The sequence below is a fragment of the Castanea sativa genome, chromosome 6, assembly GCF_040712315.1.
Source record: "Castanea sativa cultivar Marrone di Chiusa Pesio chromosome 6, ASM4071231v1".
NCBI classification, from domain to species: domain Eukaryota; kingdom Viridiplantae; phylum Streptophyta; class Magnoliopsida; order Fagales; family Fagaceae; genus Castanea; species Castanea sativa.
Window position 1 is genome coordinate 9,040,844 of NC_134018.1, and position 16,330 is coordinate 9,057,173.

A 16,330-nucleotide genomic window follows, 5' to 3' on the forward strand; every position below is an offset into this window, starting at 1 on the left:
CAAAGGAAACTATGATACATAATTAAAGACAGTCTCTTGTAATGCGATCTGATTCATCTTAGCTGGACTGCTGCAGGAAGTAGAACCCCTCCATCCTTTATGGTTATAGTTTGAAACTACAAATGCATCCTTTGCAGTGCCTGTGACTAGACCTTTAATCTCAAATTCAATGGTAGAATTACACAGCACAGGATTGCCCACAAAAGTGGCATTTAATACAGCAATGCTGTATACTGGGATGTATATTTGAACTGATTCCAAGACTCAAGCTTTATAATACCTGCTCTAATTTTATTGGAAATAGCATTTTCAACTGCAGATGCTATTTACCCTTCAAAGCATCCACCTCCCGGAGTAAAAGTAAAAGAGATTAATAGAAGAACAGAGATTAATATTCCATCAAAAAATAAAATATGATGTGTATTATCATATAACTGATCTGTTTTGAAGTTAGTAAGATTCAAGTGAAAATGGATCTCGACATGTCCTTAATGTAAGCTCTCTTTTGGGGGGGGGGGGGGAGGTGGTTGGCAATTTGAAAATGTAAGCTCTCTTAAATACAACTATTAGTTGCCAGCGACACTATTAAACTAATTTAGGGAAGAGATTTTTCACTAATAGAGATTGATGATTTATAAATTTTACAGTTACATATGTAACAGGGTAGGAATTCACATGACATCCAAATTTATTACAGAGAGATTGATATTTGCTTCTTAGTTCTTTGGAGCTGCAATTACCCCCACTTCCATAACTTCACCCTGAGCAGAAATAGCACTGCTTAGTGAGAAAGTAAAGTTCAACTTAAACCCTGAACTCTTTTTGCTAAGAACAATGTATTTTTGCAAGCTTCATTTCATGTCAACCACTAAACAGATTTGTTTCAATAATTCACGTTTACATAACATGTTATTTCCTTTTATCTTTGATCATATCCTCATTCACCTTTGCATACCTTGTTATTTGATTGTTACAGATGCTTGTTTGAGATTAACATCTGTTATATGACATAACCTTTAATTTGTTCTAAATCAAGCAATTTACTTTGTGACAGTAAGACTTCCATGAACAGACAAGACGAAAAATTATGATTATTTGCAGATTATTGATCATCTGACCCTTTCATCACTCATATTTTTGGTAACTTGCACAACAACCACCACCATAGTTCCAAATTTTGGTGACAAAACACTCAAATTACAGCATACACTGTAAGAGCAACAGGTAAAAATATAAGGGGTACGTTGAAGACATTGGTTGGTTGAACCTTCTGGAGATTTTTTTCTTTAAATTTTGAGATACATTTGGTATGGAATTGGTATAAATATTATAGCTGCCTGCTATTGCTAACAACAAGAACCATGGGTATCTGCCTCATATTGTAGAGCAACATATGTTACAAATGGAGACTGTTAAGTCTTTTTATCTTCTGGGGCGAGTCTATTTTACCTTGCCAAAGACAAGCATCCATGATGCACAATATTCACATCTTGTTTCAAGTAATTCTTTAAACATTTATTACTACATGAGAATTACACATAAGCAATATATTTGTTTGAAAATCAAACTATAACATACCCCTGCATCGTGTGTCATCACTTATTTGTACAAATGAGAAACGAAAATTTCAACTATAGGGGAAATTGGTTACATGGAGGGAGTAGTTGGACATGGGGGAACCGGTACTTCAGTAATACCTTCTAACATCAAGACGACACTCTTCATAGAGGGACGAAGAGCTGGTTCTTCTTGAATGCATCACAGTCCCACCTGCACCATTTTCTCCAAGCTCATCTTATCTACCTCTTCACCAATCACAAGCTTATATAACTCTCTAGCAGCATAGCACCTAAAGGCCCAAGAAGAAAGGACAATCTCCTCTGCTGTGGATGCGTTAACGTCTATGTTCTTTCTGCAACATACAATTTCCAAGAGCACTATCCCATAACTGTAAACATCTGCCTTCACTGATATAGGGATGTTCTTATGCCATTCTGGTGCCACATACCCTCTTGTTCCTCTGGCCCCTGTGAAGGTCCGTGTCTGATCTAGCATTAAGAACATGGCCAGCCCAAAGTCAGAAATTTTAGCATTCCAACAATCATCCATCAAAATGTTTTGAGGTTTTATATCACAATGAATGATAGGGGCCTCACACTCTTCATGTAGATAGATAATTCCTCTTGCAACATCCAATGCAATTCTCAATCTCTCAGTCCAATCTGGACGCAATATGGCCCCAAACAGTAGGTCAGCAAGGGAACCATTGCTCATGTATTCATAAACCAGAAGCCTTTTAGAGTCCTCTGCACAGAAACCCAACAACCGAACCAAGTTCCTGTGATGGATTCTTCCAATTGCTCGCATCTCTGCGTGGAACTCTCTTTCACCTTCTTCAACTAATTTCTCCAGTCTCTTTACTGCAACAGGTTTTTTACCTTTGTTTAGAGCACCTTTGTAAACTGCTCCAAAAGACCCTTTACCCAACTTTTCCTTAAAACTATTTGTTGCTCTTTTGAGCTCGGTGTATGTGAACAATCTTAAGGTTACTTCCTCAGGCAGGCCCAAATTTCCTTTCTTTAACAGCCCTTGGTACCTTAAAACTCTAATTTTGAAAATGAAATGGCCAAAGATTGCTAGAGCAACACATGACAAAACAGTAAAGCCTAAAGTTTCAAGAACGATTTGTAGCATAGCTGTTTTGCTTGTGATCACGACTGTGTCAGAAGCAATGGGTGGCCGTGGCTTCTTTGGGATAAATCCCACCTTCAAGAATGCTGTGTAATTGGGTTTTGTAGCTGTTCTAAGAAATCTCAGTGGAAACTTTTGTTTCTGGCAAGAATTCCCATCGAAGAGTGCTGCGTCACAATTGCAGTCTTCCAAACATGAGCTGCTGCAATCTTCCTTTGACGTAATTTTATCAAAATATGGAATGTCTCCCCACACCATATTTTCCATAGTACTTATGTAATAAAAAGCTGAATTTCCATTCCCACCTGTACACCCTGCTTCTGAAAAGTGTCTCTCACAGCCAAGAGTCCTTCGATTGGGGTCTACGAAATCATGCCCAGGAAGGCAACGATAGTTGCTTTGGTCGACATTTAGTGTACAAAAGCTGTTGAAGCCACAGAAACCGTATACGTCACATGAATTTTTTAACGTTGAAAACAAACGATATACACGGTCGTTTCTATTCTCATTGTAGATGTGAGAATACAATCGGAAAATTCCATCAACATCAAGAGTTGCACGATAAATGGTATTTTTATCGTTGTTGAAGTTGGTGTTGATGTCTCCGGAGGAAAATAAATGATCATTCAAGGTATAAACGGTTGCTGAATTGGACTGGTTGACAAGGTTTAAACCGCCGGTAGAATTAAGATAAAGGTCAAAAAGGAAACCATTCGGGTTGAAACCACTCCCGGAAGTGCCAGTATTCCAATAGGGGTCTCCACTGTTTCCTGTGTATGAAACAAGGTTTCCATCTCCCTGCATTATGAGATGAAACGGTCCAGTTGAGTGGTCACTCTCATTTAAACTGGAGAGCAGTTCAGCTCCAGCTAACGGAGTCTGACCTTGTAAAATGGTATCGGTAGGAGTCTCAAAACTCTGCCAGATGATCTTGGAATCATTGTCATAGAGAACAAAATTACCAGAATCAAGCATGGCAGCATAGGAAGCGGGGACTTTTGAACCACTAGCAATGACTTGTTCCGGTCCCTGCTCTGTTCTTAACACAAGCTTACCATCCTTGGTAAAATCCAGCGATGCCTAATGCCTTTGAGGTGACCGGTGGATCGTCACGATTTGCTGTCCACACAACTGTTTTGCTGTCCATAACGACCAACCAAATTCCCACCGCAAAGCCACTGCCTTGCTGATAGAATCCAAATGCAAATCGGTTAGAAGGAGAAGGCCATGAAGTAGGGTAGGTGAGGGAAGTGCCTAAGCGTATTCTGCTAGGTTCGTTTGGTTGAGCTCTTCCAGCTACAAAGGTAATGGATAGGACTAAGAAAACAATGGATATGGAAGCCATGGGAGGGAATGAAAAAAACATAATACCTAGTATTGTAGAACACCCTTTCCAAATAACAATAATATTTTAGCAATTTCGTTAGTTGGCTGGTTTTGAAAGAATATGTGAAACTAGCAACTCGAGTTTATAAAAATTGAGATTTAATTAGAACTCGAGTTTTCTAAAGCTCGAGTTCAATGTTTTTGTGCTACCTTACCTGGACAAAATTGCCACGTGGAGCCACATAGAAATCGAGTTTATAAGACTCGAAACTAAATTGCCACGTAGAACTCGAGTTTCTAAAGCTCGAAATCTACATAATAAAAACAAATCCATACCACTTCAAACAGCTCATTACAAAATCCTCAAAGTTCAAACACTCACTCACTCGAACACCCTTTCGCTCCGCCCTCTAAAATTCACTCTCAAACTCACTCACTCACTCACTCACTCATTCATAAAGCAGATTTGTAGCCCAGTGCTAAAGCAAAATCATAGCCCACTGTCACAAAGGTAGTCTCTCAAGCAATTGTAGCTCATTGTCAAAGCCATTCGTAGCCCACCGTGCCAAAGGTAGTCTCTCTTTCTTCTCAATACTTTGTCGTTTTTTCTTTTCAGATTCCTCTGTCTCTCTCTCTCTTTCTCCAATTTTAGATTTTGGAATTTCATGATGTAACCTAGGGTTTTTCGGATCTTTTTGGGTTTTTTTTTGTGTGTTTTTTTTTGTTGGTGTTCTAAGAATATGGTTATGTTTTGGCAATGACATTAGTTTTTATGTGATTGTTAGAGTTGAAAAAAAAAAATTTAATGTGGTATTTCAAGGAAACCCAAGTACCCATTTTTGGATTTGATTCAAAGATGGCGTTTAGGAACTTTGATTCACTTTTGAGGCAAATACTTTGCCACAGTGTCGACGCTAAACGGTGACGTCTAAGAAGTTGCTCCCAATGCCGTGTTTGTGCCCGATGGCTCCGATTATCCTCTGGTGAACACCGGGAACGGTGGCTCTAACCAGCTCTTGCTCTCATTCCAGGGCAAGGTTTACGTGTTCGACGCTGTCTCGCTCGATAAGGTTTTGAATTTTGTGAATTATGATAGCTTTTTTTTTTTTTCTTTTATGTTTTTTGTGTTTTGGTGGTAATTTGAGTGAAGGGGGCTTGTGGGTTTTGGTTAGTTTGATGGGTTCTCAAAGTTTGTGGTGCTTTTCAGATAAATGGGTTTTGGTTACTCTGTCGAAAACTATGCAAATGTTGTGTAATTGAGGTTTATAAGTAGTTGGGGAAGTCAGTTTCAAGTTGAAATTATGAATTTTATTAATTATGGTACCTTGTTTATGCGTACCTTGTTTATGGTACCTTGTTAATTATGATACCTTGTTTATTAATTATGGTACCTTGAGTGAAGGGATTTGGGAATTGTACTTAGGTTTGATTAATTTGATGAATTCTCAAATTTTGTGGTGCTTTTTAGCCAATAGTGTAAACACGCTTTATAAGTAATTTGCTAGTTGTGAATTATGACACCTTGTCACTGTTTTGGTGTTAATTTGAGTGAAGGGTTTAGTAATTTGGCGTGGTTTTTGGTTAGTTTGATGAATTCTAAAAGTTTTTGGTGCCTAAGCTTATTGTTGACTAAGCTTATTGGGTGTGAATTACTTTGCTAGAATTGATCTTACTAAAAGAAAATTGTCATTAATTTGATTGATAGCTTTGTGAGTTTGCTTTGGCAGCAACGTGTATATGACTGGGTTCGATGGACAGGAGTTCCTCTGCCTCCTAGTGACCAACATTTATAGTTAAAATTCTGAGATCTACATACTCATTAAAAAAATTCTGAGATCAACATTTATAATTATATTTTATTATATGGATTTAGATTCTAAATCTGCTTCAGATGGCCACTGAAAAACATATTGGGTTGTTCAAGACCCACGGGCCACAGCTAAATCTTGTTCTTGTTAGGCAAATTTCTATATTTGCTATTTACCTCATCTCTAAAAGGTCCACATATATTGCAATAGGAAAGCCTCGTGCACCTTTCAGTACACCATTGAAGCACTCTGATATATTGGTTGTCATTGCCCCAAAACGTCTCCCACCATCATGTGACTGGGTCCACATATCCACAGACTCGCTCATTAGGTATATGTATGGAAGATAATCTTGATTCTTCACCTTCTTCTTCTTCCTAATGGCCTCAATTTCCACCTGCTTAATGGACTCCATTATGGTATCAAATTTAACCACCTGACTAGCATATCCCTCTTTCAACGCCGTTGACTTTAGAGTCGAGTTCTGAAAATGGGTGTTGAAGTTGTTAGCAACATGTCAAAGGCAATATCTATGAAATACCCATGTTTTTCCATCATCCCTTCTAGGCCAGTTTGCAATGGCGTTTTTGATACCGAGATGTCGGTCAGAAATTATGCAAATGCCTTTGTCAGGTATCACGTGGCCAATCGTTTCTCTGAGGCACCGTAAAAACCACCTCCAACTAGACCCTGACTCACAATCCACAATAACAAAGGCGAGAGGGAATACCTTGTTGTTAGCGTTGGTTGCCATTGCGACCAACAACTTTCCCTGATATTTACCATACAGATGGGTCCTATCAATACTAATAACCGGCTTGCAGTATTTGACTCCTGATATGCATGGATCGAAAGACCAAAACGCATAATGCAACAATACGGTGTGATCTTCATCGGTAGGTGTGACACGATATATGCCATTAGCAACTTTTGCAGCCTTTGGTAAGACTCTTCCCAATTTCCAAACATAAACGCCATCGCCTTTTGTTTCGCATCCCATACCTTGTAGTAAGAAGGCTTATGGCCATTATATTTCGACTCTATTAGAGATTTGAGATGCTTAATTTGAGTAGTGTGATCCTCACATAACTTCTTATGGATTTCTGCTGCAATAAAATTACAACTCATCATTCTACCATCATTTTGCACCCCAGTTGGTATACACGTGTGAGGACCCACATACACGATGACCATCCACAGTCCATGGAGATCGGGCTTCATAACTATGTAGACATACCACTTGCATGACTCATGCACGCATTTCGCACAAAGATTTTTCGTCATCGACCTAGTGACCTTAAACTGTTTTTTTTCCTTGAGGGCACAAATTATTAATACGCGCTTCACCTCCACTTTATTGGCAAAAGTCAATCATTTGCACAAATTCATCCCCTCTCTCCAAGTAGACATAAATGGCATCTCAATATGTGAAAGATCAACCATATTTTCCCAAGTATTTGCAGAGAATGACAACGCAGGAGGTGCGTAGGTATGGATTGTGTTCGTAATGTTTTGGACACTAATAACATTGTCTGCATCATGTTCACTACCTTCCAATGTCTCATCGTCATCAATGTCCCTCTCAAAGTCCTCAAAGTCCCGAAAGTCCCCTCTGTCAATCATGTCTTTATATTCATCTTTATCGGCAAAATCTTCACCGTTAATGGCAAGATTCTCATCAACATAGTCGTCATCATCATTGTCATCATCATTGTTAATGGTAGTAGTCTCATCAACATAGTCATTGTCATCATCATCATCATCATCACCATCGGTATGAACATCATCATCCTTTACATATGTAGAATACTCATATTGAGCATCCGGAATCGTAACCTGTAAGCTTGTGGTTGTTTGTTGGATATCCTCTTGCCATACTGCACGCGGCTCCAATTGTATGTGCAACTCAATGTTAGTTACTTCAGCTATTCTCTCCAACTTGTCAAACATGATCTTTACATGTTTGTCTATTTCTATCGCCATATACTTGTAATTAATCCAGTGCTTCAGGATTTCATTTGGCATACGATAAGTAATTTGTATGTTATGCATATCAGGATTCTCACACAACTCTTCCATGACAAACATCTTCAATTCCTCAAGGGTCTTCAACCTACGATCAATTTGGGTATAATAGGTCTTTGTGCCCGACCCCTCAAATGGCAATCCCTTGTTTGCATTAGCATTCTTAAGCGGACCACCGTGGTATAGGATTATATCAATTTCAGGCATTGTGAACCTGTTCAAGTCAAGTACTATGTTAGTTAAATCACATAGTCATAAAGTGGGGGAAAAAAGTAATGTGATCTTAAGGCTGAACATATTCAAGCCAGATTATAGAGTGCCCCATTGCCCATTAATATCTAAAGGCCAAGATGTAAGCCTTCTAATCCAAGTGGATGGAGAGACGGAATTATCTATTACTCCATTGTGTGGTGACCTATAATGCCTAAAAGGGTTCTGAAAGAACTAGGTGGGTAGAGGAGCATGATTACATACCCATTCATTACATTCATTCACTACCCATTTCATACCCAAAACAATGATAAATAAAGTCAAAAAAACTTGTAAGATCATTATAAAAATAAAAGCCTAGAAATGATGAATAAAATTTTGATAACAAAAACTATGCAATAAATACTCAAAAAATTAACACTAACAAAACAAAGTTCTATAATTCACAATATTGGTAAATTAACTAAGTTATGTTAACTATCTACAAAATAAATAGACAAACTCTTTAACTCACACCCATAGACAACATACCCAACTACAATGACAATCAAATTATGCAAACCCTTACCTGAGATATGAATTTGCTGAGAGGGAAGAGCAGTGAGAGTGGACAATGTGGTTTTGTGAGAGTGAGAGGCAATGTGGTGTGAGAGTTAGTGAGGCTGAGAGACTACTGAGGATGCTCTGTTTTTGAGTTTCTCTATGAGCGTGTGTTATATAATACGGGCTAAGTGTGGTTATGTGAGTTTTTATTATTTTGTCCAGTGGAACTCGAGTCTTATAGACTCGAGTTCTATGCGTTGATAAGAACTTTTTGCCTAAGAAAATCAAGTTTTAAAGACTCGATTTTTATGCGTTGATAAGAAATTTTTGCCAAGAAAATCGAGTCTTAAAGACTCAATTTTTATTTTGCGCAAAACGAGTTTTTAAGACTCGAGATCTAGGTGGCATTTTTGTCCACCTCAGCGAGCATAAAGCGAGTCTTTGAGACTCGAGTTTTAATGTGGATCTCGTGTTTCAAAAACTCGAGATGTTAATTTCCTTTATTCTTTCAAACGTTGCCTAACTTACTACATAGATGCCCTCACACCGCTAGTATGCACATTCCCTCTAGTATTGTATCTCTAGCGTTACTCGTGTCTTTAACTAGTAGGTAAGATTTGACGATAGACATAAGCAAGCTTCTTAATAAAGTGGTTGTGAAGAGTGAAGACTTAAAAAAAAATAAAATAAAAAAAATAAAAAAATAAAAACAAATAAAAACAAATAAAAAAAAGTTGGAAAATTCTTTGGTGGAATTGCACAGTGAGCATAATTCACGCCTATGTGACTACTAAAATAGCAATATAATATTTTAATTAGTATTTTTAAATGCAACATTAGGATCTAAAAAAATTAGAAACAGAAAAAAAAAATCCATTTTAAAGAAATAAAACAAAAAAAATTGAAAAGGAAGAGTTTTAAAAAATTTCCCAGATTTTCTTACACTAGCCAAAGACAGCAACTAAAAACTTCTTTGAGGAGTTTAACCCAAAAAAATCCAATCAAACCTAGACTAAATCCCTTAGCCATAAAAATTTAAAAAAAAAAAATCCCAAAACCCGTGAACCCCAAAAATTCAAAATTGATGAGAGAACCACAAAATCTAAACCAAATTGTTGAACCAAAATTTTTTTTTTCTCAGATCTGCAAATTTTTATATCTCACAAACTCAAAACACAAGAAAGAAAGATCTAGATTACAGTTATACAAATAAATATTATCCCAGAAAAAATAGATCAACGGCAAGCGCTGCTCCTCAAGTTGTGCCTGGGATCGAGCTACTAAGGCTGTGCTTGAAAATGACGTCATTCTCCTTAGGATCATCATCACCAGACTAATCTCAGGGGCTCGAGCTTTCATTGAAATTCTGTCTAGCCACTTCCTACATTTCCTTTGTTATGTCAAATGTTAATGACAAAGTTACAAATTCTAAAGTAAATTATACTTTGCCAAGCCAATCTCTAAATAGTTCTAGGAATAAATCATAAAAATAAAAATCACTTCTAATTCTCCAATGTTTCATTTTCTCAAATTCATTTTATTTTTCCTTTTAAAAATCATTCCATTTTTTTAATGTTTAGACATGGAATTTTATTATGTGGATGTGGTTTTAAAAATGAGTGTTGGTTGGGTGTGGGGGGCAAGGGCTAGTATTTAAATTTTTAGGAGGAAGTTTCACACATATATACACTTAGATTATGCTAGAGTAGCAATTCTATTTTATATAAAAAAAATAACAACTAAAATATTTTATTATTATTTTAGTAGCCATATAGGCATAAAGTGTGCCAATTGTGCAATTCGTTAACCACATAAGCATTTTCTGTTAGTGGGTTAACAGTATGGACCAAATTGACTTTAGGTTGAAAATAATAAGGGTCAAATTTACTGCTACCAAAGTGTAAGAACTAAATTGACTATAACTTCAATATGTAAGGACCAAAATAGTATTTTCGCATTTTTTATGTAGTTTATATGGTACATGGTTCATCATCACATTCAAAAATCAAATTTTAATTATGAAATAGACTTTCTAAAATGGAGAGAGTATATATATATATATATATATATATATATATAAGCAATTTAAAAAAAAAATGATTGTCTAATATGGATACCAGACAAAAGATTTTAGGGGGAGTATGTTTGTCATTAGATTTTTTTATTTGTTTCACCTTTTTAAAGTTTTACTTTTTCTAAGTATATCCGTAGTTTAACAGAATTTCAATCTAAAAACACACACACACATTCAAATAGACTAGTGCCAAATGGACTATAATGAACCTAACAAACATGAAAAGTCAGACATCTTCCTAAGTCAAAATAGGTCATGATTTAGACCCCAAATTTTAAGTATAGCTAATCTAACAATTAATGCGAATATATGTTATTAACTAAATTAACTAAGCATGGCTACTAATAATTACATGGATGAACAAATTTGAGCAATTAAATGAGCAATTGACAGCAACTAGAGAAAAGCAAACCCGAAGAGGAAAATACAAATATCCTACGTAAAAACCTTTCCACAGCTTGGCCGTAAGAAATGATCCACTTGATAAAATAGTTATAGTACAAAGGTTACAACAAAGATCCTTAAAGCCTAAGCTACCAGGTATCTGAGCACTCTAAGCTCTAGTTTGCATTCGACGTCACCGAGTACTTTCTTCAATCTAGCTTCCCGAATACTGCAACCTAGATCGGTTGCACTTTTCAAGCCTCCCAGCCTAAAATTGGGCAATCTCCAATATTTCTAGTAACCTATAGGGATGGTGATGATTGTAATTGGGGTAATCTCTTCTCAAAACTATGGCTATGATAAGAGGTAAGAGAATCGAGAATCGATGGTGTTTGGGTCTCTCAACAATGGCTCCAATTCTTTTAACTCTCAGGAGAGTGTTTAGGGTAAAATTATGGGAAATGAGTATAAATATAGTGGGAAGGGGGCTTGAACAACAGAGGATCTAAATAACAAATTTCTCTCCAACATGGGCATTTTTGCTCATGTAGGCTAATGATGTGTCCCACGAAATTGGTCACAACAACATCTTAAAACTATCATGTGCCTATTTCATGAGTCCCTTGTCCTACCAATTGTCCCACAAAAATTAGGGAAAAATGGACATTTACCCCTAATTACAAATTATGCAGTAAAATACTCATGTTTTGAAACCATTTAGCAAAATACCCCTATTTTTGAAACTCAATTTTAACAAAATTGAGTAACAGGTGAAACTCAACATTAATAATATTGAGTTTTGTATATATTTTGCCACTTGAATTTTTTGAAAATTTAAATGAAACTTGAAGTTGCTAATGATGAGTTTCATTTAAAAATATACATATAACTCAATTTTAAGGATATCAAGTTTTACACGGAAGTCGATTTTGTTAAAATCGAGTTTAAAAAACAGGAGCATTTTGTTAAATAGTTTCAAAATAAGTGCATTTTATTGCATAATTTGTAAATTAGGAGCAAATGCCCATTTTTTCCCAAAAATCATCTACGAATAGCTTATGAACTCACTTCAAACCCCAATCCAAGTACAAAAATTAACCACATAAATACAAAAGATTTATGCAATAAATTACATAGAAATTGGCATGGAATAAAAAGAACACAAATACAAGAAATCCAAATTTACATCTTAACAAAAGGCAATTTATTTCATCACTTCCAATTTTTTATTTTTTGGCTAAAGAAAGATGCAAAAGCACACAAAATGCACAAAGATAACGGAACCAATTAAGAGGTCAGATCCCTCCTATCGGCTACAATAATATTGATTCCATAAGAAAAAAAGAAATAAAATTAAATCATAAAAACAAACTAGGGTATGCGTACCTACTAAATATATGTATATACATACATACACATTATTACGTCCCCTAGGAATACGATATATCAATTAGAGTGCACATGTTATGAAACAACAATGGAAAGAACTGGCGATGGAGGAATTGGAACATTTATTGTTCCTTCCAACATCTCAAGACTACATTCTTCATTGAATGGCGCAAAGTTGGATCTTCTTGAACACACCACAATCCCACCTTGACCATTCTTTCCAATGTCCTGAAGTCTACATTTTCATCGTTCACAAGCTTGTCCAACTCTCCTGCAGAAAAGCAGTCATATACCCAATTAGAAAGAATTATCTCATCTGCAGTTGAAACATTTACTTCAATGCTTCTTCTACAACAGACAATCTCCAAAAGTACAACGCCAAAGCTGTATATATCAGTTTGAAATGATATTAAGGAATTCTTTTCCCATTCAGGCGCTAAATATGCACTTGCCCCTTTCACAGTTGTTGTGGCTCCTAATTGACTTGGCATTAGTAGCTTTGCAAATCCGAAATCCGAAATCTTTGCTGTCCAATTATCATCCATGAGTATGTTTTGAAGCTTTATGTTGCGGTGGATGATATGGACTTCACTCTCTTCATGCAAATAGAGAAGCCCTCTAGCCACATCTAGTGCAATTCTTATTCTTTCTTTCCAAATTGGGGGCCTCTCAGCCTTGAAGATAAGATCAGCAAGTGAGCCATTGTTCATGTACTCGTAAACTAAAAGCTTCCTATTTCCCTCAATGCAAATGCCAAGTACTTGAACCAAGTTTTTATGATGAGTTCGTGCAATTGCAATAATTTCAGACTGAAATTCACAGTCCCCTTCTTCCACATCTTTCTCGAGTCTCTTCGCAACAATAGTTTTGCCCACCCTCAGATATAGTCCCTTTGCAAACTGCTCCATAAGGGCCCCTACCTAATTCTTCTGGGAAGCCTTCCGTAGCTCTCAAGCTCGTTGTAAGAAAATAACCGCAGAGTAAACTCTTCAGCTAATCCCAAGTTCACATTTTCTGTCAGTTTTCTGTACCTGTCAAATTTGTGCCTGTACACCAACATGCTAGAGGTTGCCAAAACAAGGCACAAGCATAAAACTGAACCCAAAATTATAGAAAGAATCAAAATCAGACTTTTCTTGCTTTCAATCAAGACTTCATGGACTTGACCGACTTCATGTACTTGACAGGGATGGTACACCTTGAAGAAAGCTATACTTGGTTTGGTTGCATTTCTTATTCTACCATATCTATGCGGAAGCTTATATTTGTTGCAATAAGCATCTGTATACAACACTGCTCCACAATTACAATCTTCCAGGCAAGATTTGCCACAAGCTTTCTTTTCTATTAGCTTAACAGAATAAGGGTCATCAGTCCACCACACATTCTCTAAAGAAGCGACATTGTACAGCATTTCTGGATCTTCGCTGCGTCCGCAATCCTCTTCATTGAAGTTTTGGTGGCAGCCCAGGAACTTATTGCTGGTGTTGATGAAATCAAATCCAGGATAACAGTTACAATCAGCTTTGCTGCCCTTGCCTGAGCAGTAACTGTTGAGTCCACAGAAACCCTTGACTTCACATTGGTTAGACAGAGCGGACCACTCCATCAACATACTTGAGCTATTGCCACTCTTAATCTGGTGTAAATACAATCTAAAGATCCCATCTGCATCAAGTGTTGCACGGTAGATGTGTAGAGAAGGAAAATTCCCGACCTATCACAAGCTGACACATCATACTACCAAGTCCACAAAATACAACCAATTACAAAGCGCCACGTATTGCTGTTAGGTTTTGCCATCACTATTCAGAAACCAATAGAAATTTGCCAAGTGTCATTGAAATAAAGGCATGAAACTGCATCAGCAGGTGTAAGCGATGACACAAGCAGCCTCGCACGTGTAAGCAGTGACACAAGCACTCAGCACGTGTAAGCGATGACATAAGCGGACCAATCAAGCTGTGACAAGTGTCACCAATCAGACTCCGCCACGTGTCGCTCACCTACCCCTAAACTCCTATAAATAGAAGCCTTCCTAAGACATTTAGGAGGACACAGAACAGAGACAACAGAGACAACACAGAGGACAGACAGGACGGAGACAGAAGGAAGAAGATATCTTGAGTTCAGAAATCCAGAAGCTCTGCCGGAATCAAACCCCGAAGCCTCCAAGAACTTCAAGAACTTCAACCTCGAATACAAACAACATTCGAAGCAAAATCATCCAAACTACTCGTCCAGATCTCAAAGTCCACTGGAATCAAGCTTAAAAGCCTCCAGAAACCTCAACAAACCACAAATTGATCAAGCTCTACGGATTCAAGCCTCCAAAGCCCCGAAGAACTTCCACCACAAACCTTCAAATACGAAGAACAATCAAAGAGGAATCATCCAAATCATATTCCTAAATCTCAAAGTTCACTAGAATCAAGCTCAAAAGCCTCCAGAAACCTCAACAAACCATAAATCAATGAAGCTCTACGGAATCAAGCCTCTAAAGCACCGAAGAACTTCCACCACAAACCTTCAAACACGAAGAACACACGAAGAACACGAAGAACACACAAAGAACACGAAGAACACACGAAGAACATGAAGAACAAAGAATTTCTAACAAGCTCATAGCCAGAGATTCATTATAATTCCGTTTCAAAGATCTTCGATCCATTCCTCAGCCAAATTGAAGAATATCTTATGTTCAAACCAAAATCACATTACCACAATTCCAATCAAAAATCTTTCAAGGAGATCGAATCAGAGGATCACTCTTTTGTAATTACAGAGAATTGTACCACACATTTATCAATACAAATTCGTATTTGCGAAACTATTTTACTTGTTTGATTTATTTCGAACTAAGAAATTTAGTCGTCTACAAGATGGTCGTTCCATTCTTGTCAGGATATGAGCTACGAGATGTGCAACTTAGCCACTTTTAGAAGTATCAGAGGACCAATATGCACTCGCGTCATCCGAGCTGTTTACGGGGTAGGCAACGAGGTTTCCATCAAGCTTCATATTAAGTGAATAACGTCCACTCGAATGGTCTGATATAGACACACTTGAAACCAAGTTATGGCCCCCAGAGAGATTCTGACCCCCTAATATGGTGTCAGTTGGAAAATCAAAGCTATCCCAGATTACATTGGAATCATTGCCGTAGAGCACAAAATTACCAGAATCGAGCATAGCAGCTGAACTTGCAGCGTCATCCACATCAGAAATCGATAATTCTATGCCTTGCTCAGTTCGAAGCAGTAGCTCACCATCTATAGTTAATTCCAGTGTAGCGTTAGAGGAGACAAGTGGATCACCTCGATTTGCAGTCCAGATGACTGTCTTCTCAGTTTGATTAAGCAGCCATATTCCGATAGCAAATCCATCATTTTGTGGATAGAAACCAAATGCAAAAAGACCAGAGGGTGAGACCTAACAAGTACGGTTTGCATTTGGGGAAAGAGAAGACCTAACTGTATCACGTTGGACTGGTTCTGTTGAGCGTTTGCATGAACGGGAACTAGTAAAACCAGCAGTAACGACAGAACTGGTACCGATGCCATGAGACAGAGTTAGATTAGAGGGTCTCAGAACAGCAGTAAAGATCAAACCAGAAACAAGGGAAATGAAAGCAGAATCAACAGCAAGCTTAAAACAACAAATGTTAAAAAGTGGCAGAAGCTACTGTCGTCTAGTTGCTTCTATTAAACTACTTGCAGTTTTTTAACTCCTAGTTTGTAATACTGTTTAATGAACATGTGCTGTGCACGTGTGAGGCTAGTACAGATGTGTTATGCTTATTGGCTAGATTGTATAACAGAATTTGGCGGGTTAGTTACTTAGGGTCATTTGGTACATGTGTTTAAACACATGTTTTCAG

General features: G+C 37.3%; 2 pseudogenes; both read right to left on the reverse strand.

Moving 5' to 3' along the window:
- Window positions 1-1,647: 1,647 nt before the first annotated feature.
- Window positions 1,648-4,036, reverse strand: LOC142638075 (G-type lectin S-receptor-like serine/threonine-protein kinase LECRK3; annotated as a pseudogene).
- An 8,489-nt stretch (window positions 4,037-12,525) lies between these two features.
- On the reverse strand, window positions 12,526-16,013 carry LOC142641719 (G-type lectin S-receptor-like serine/threonine-protein kinase LECRK1; annotated as a pseudogene).
- Between the last annotated feature and the right edge of the window lie 317 nt (window positions 16,014-16,330).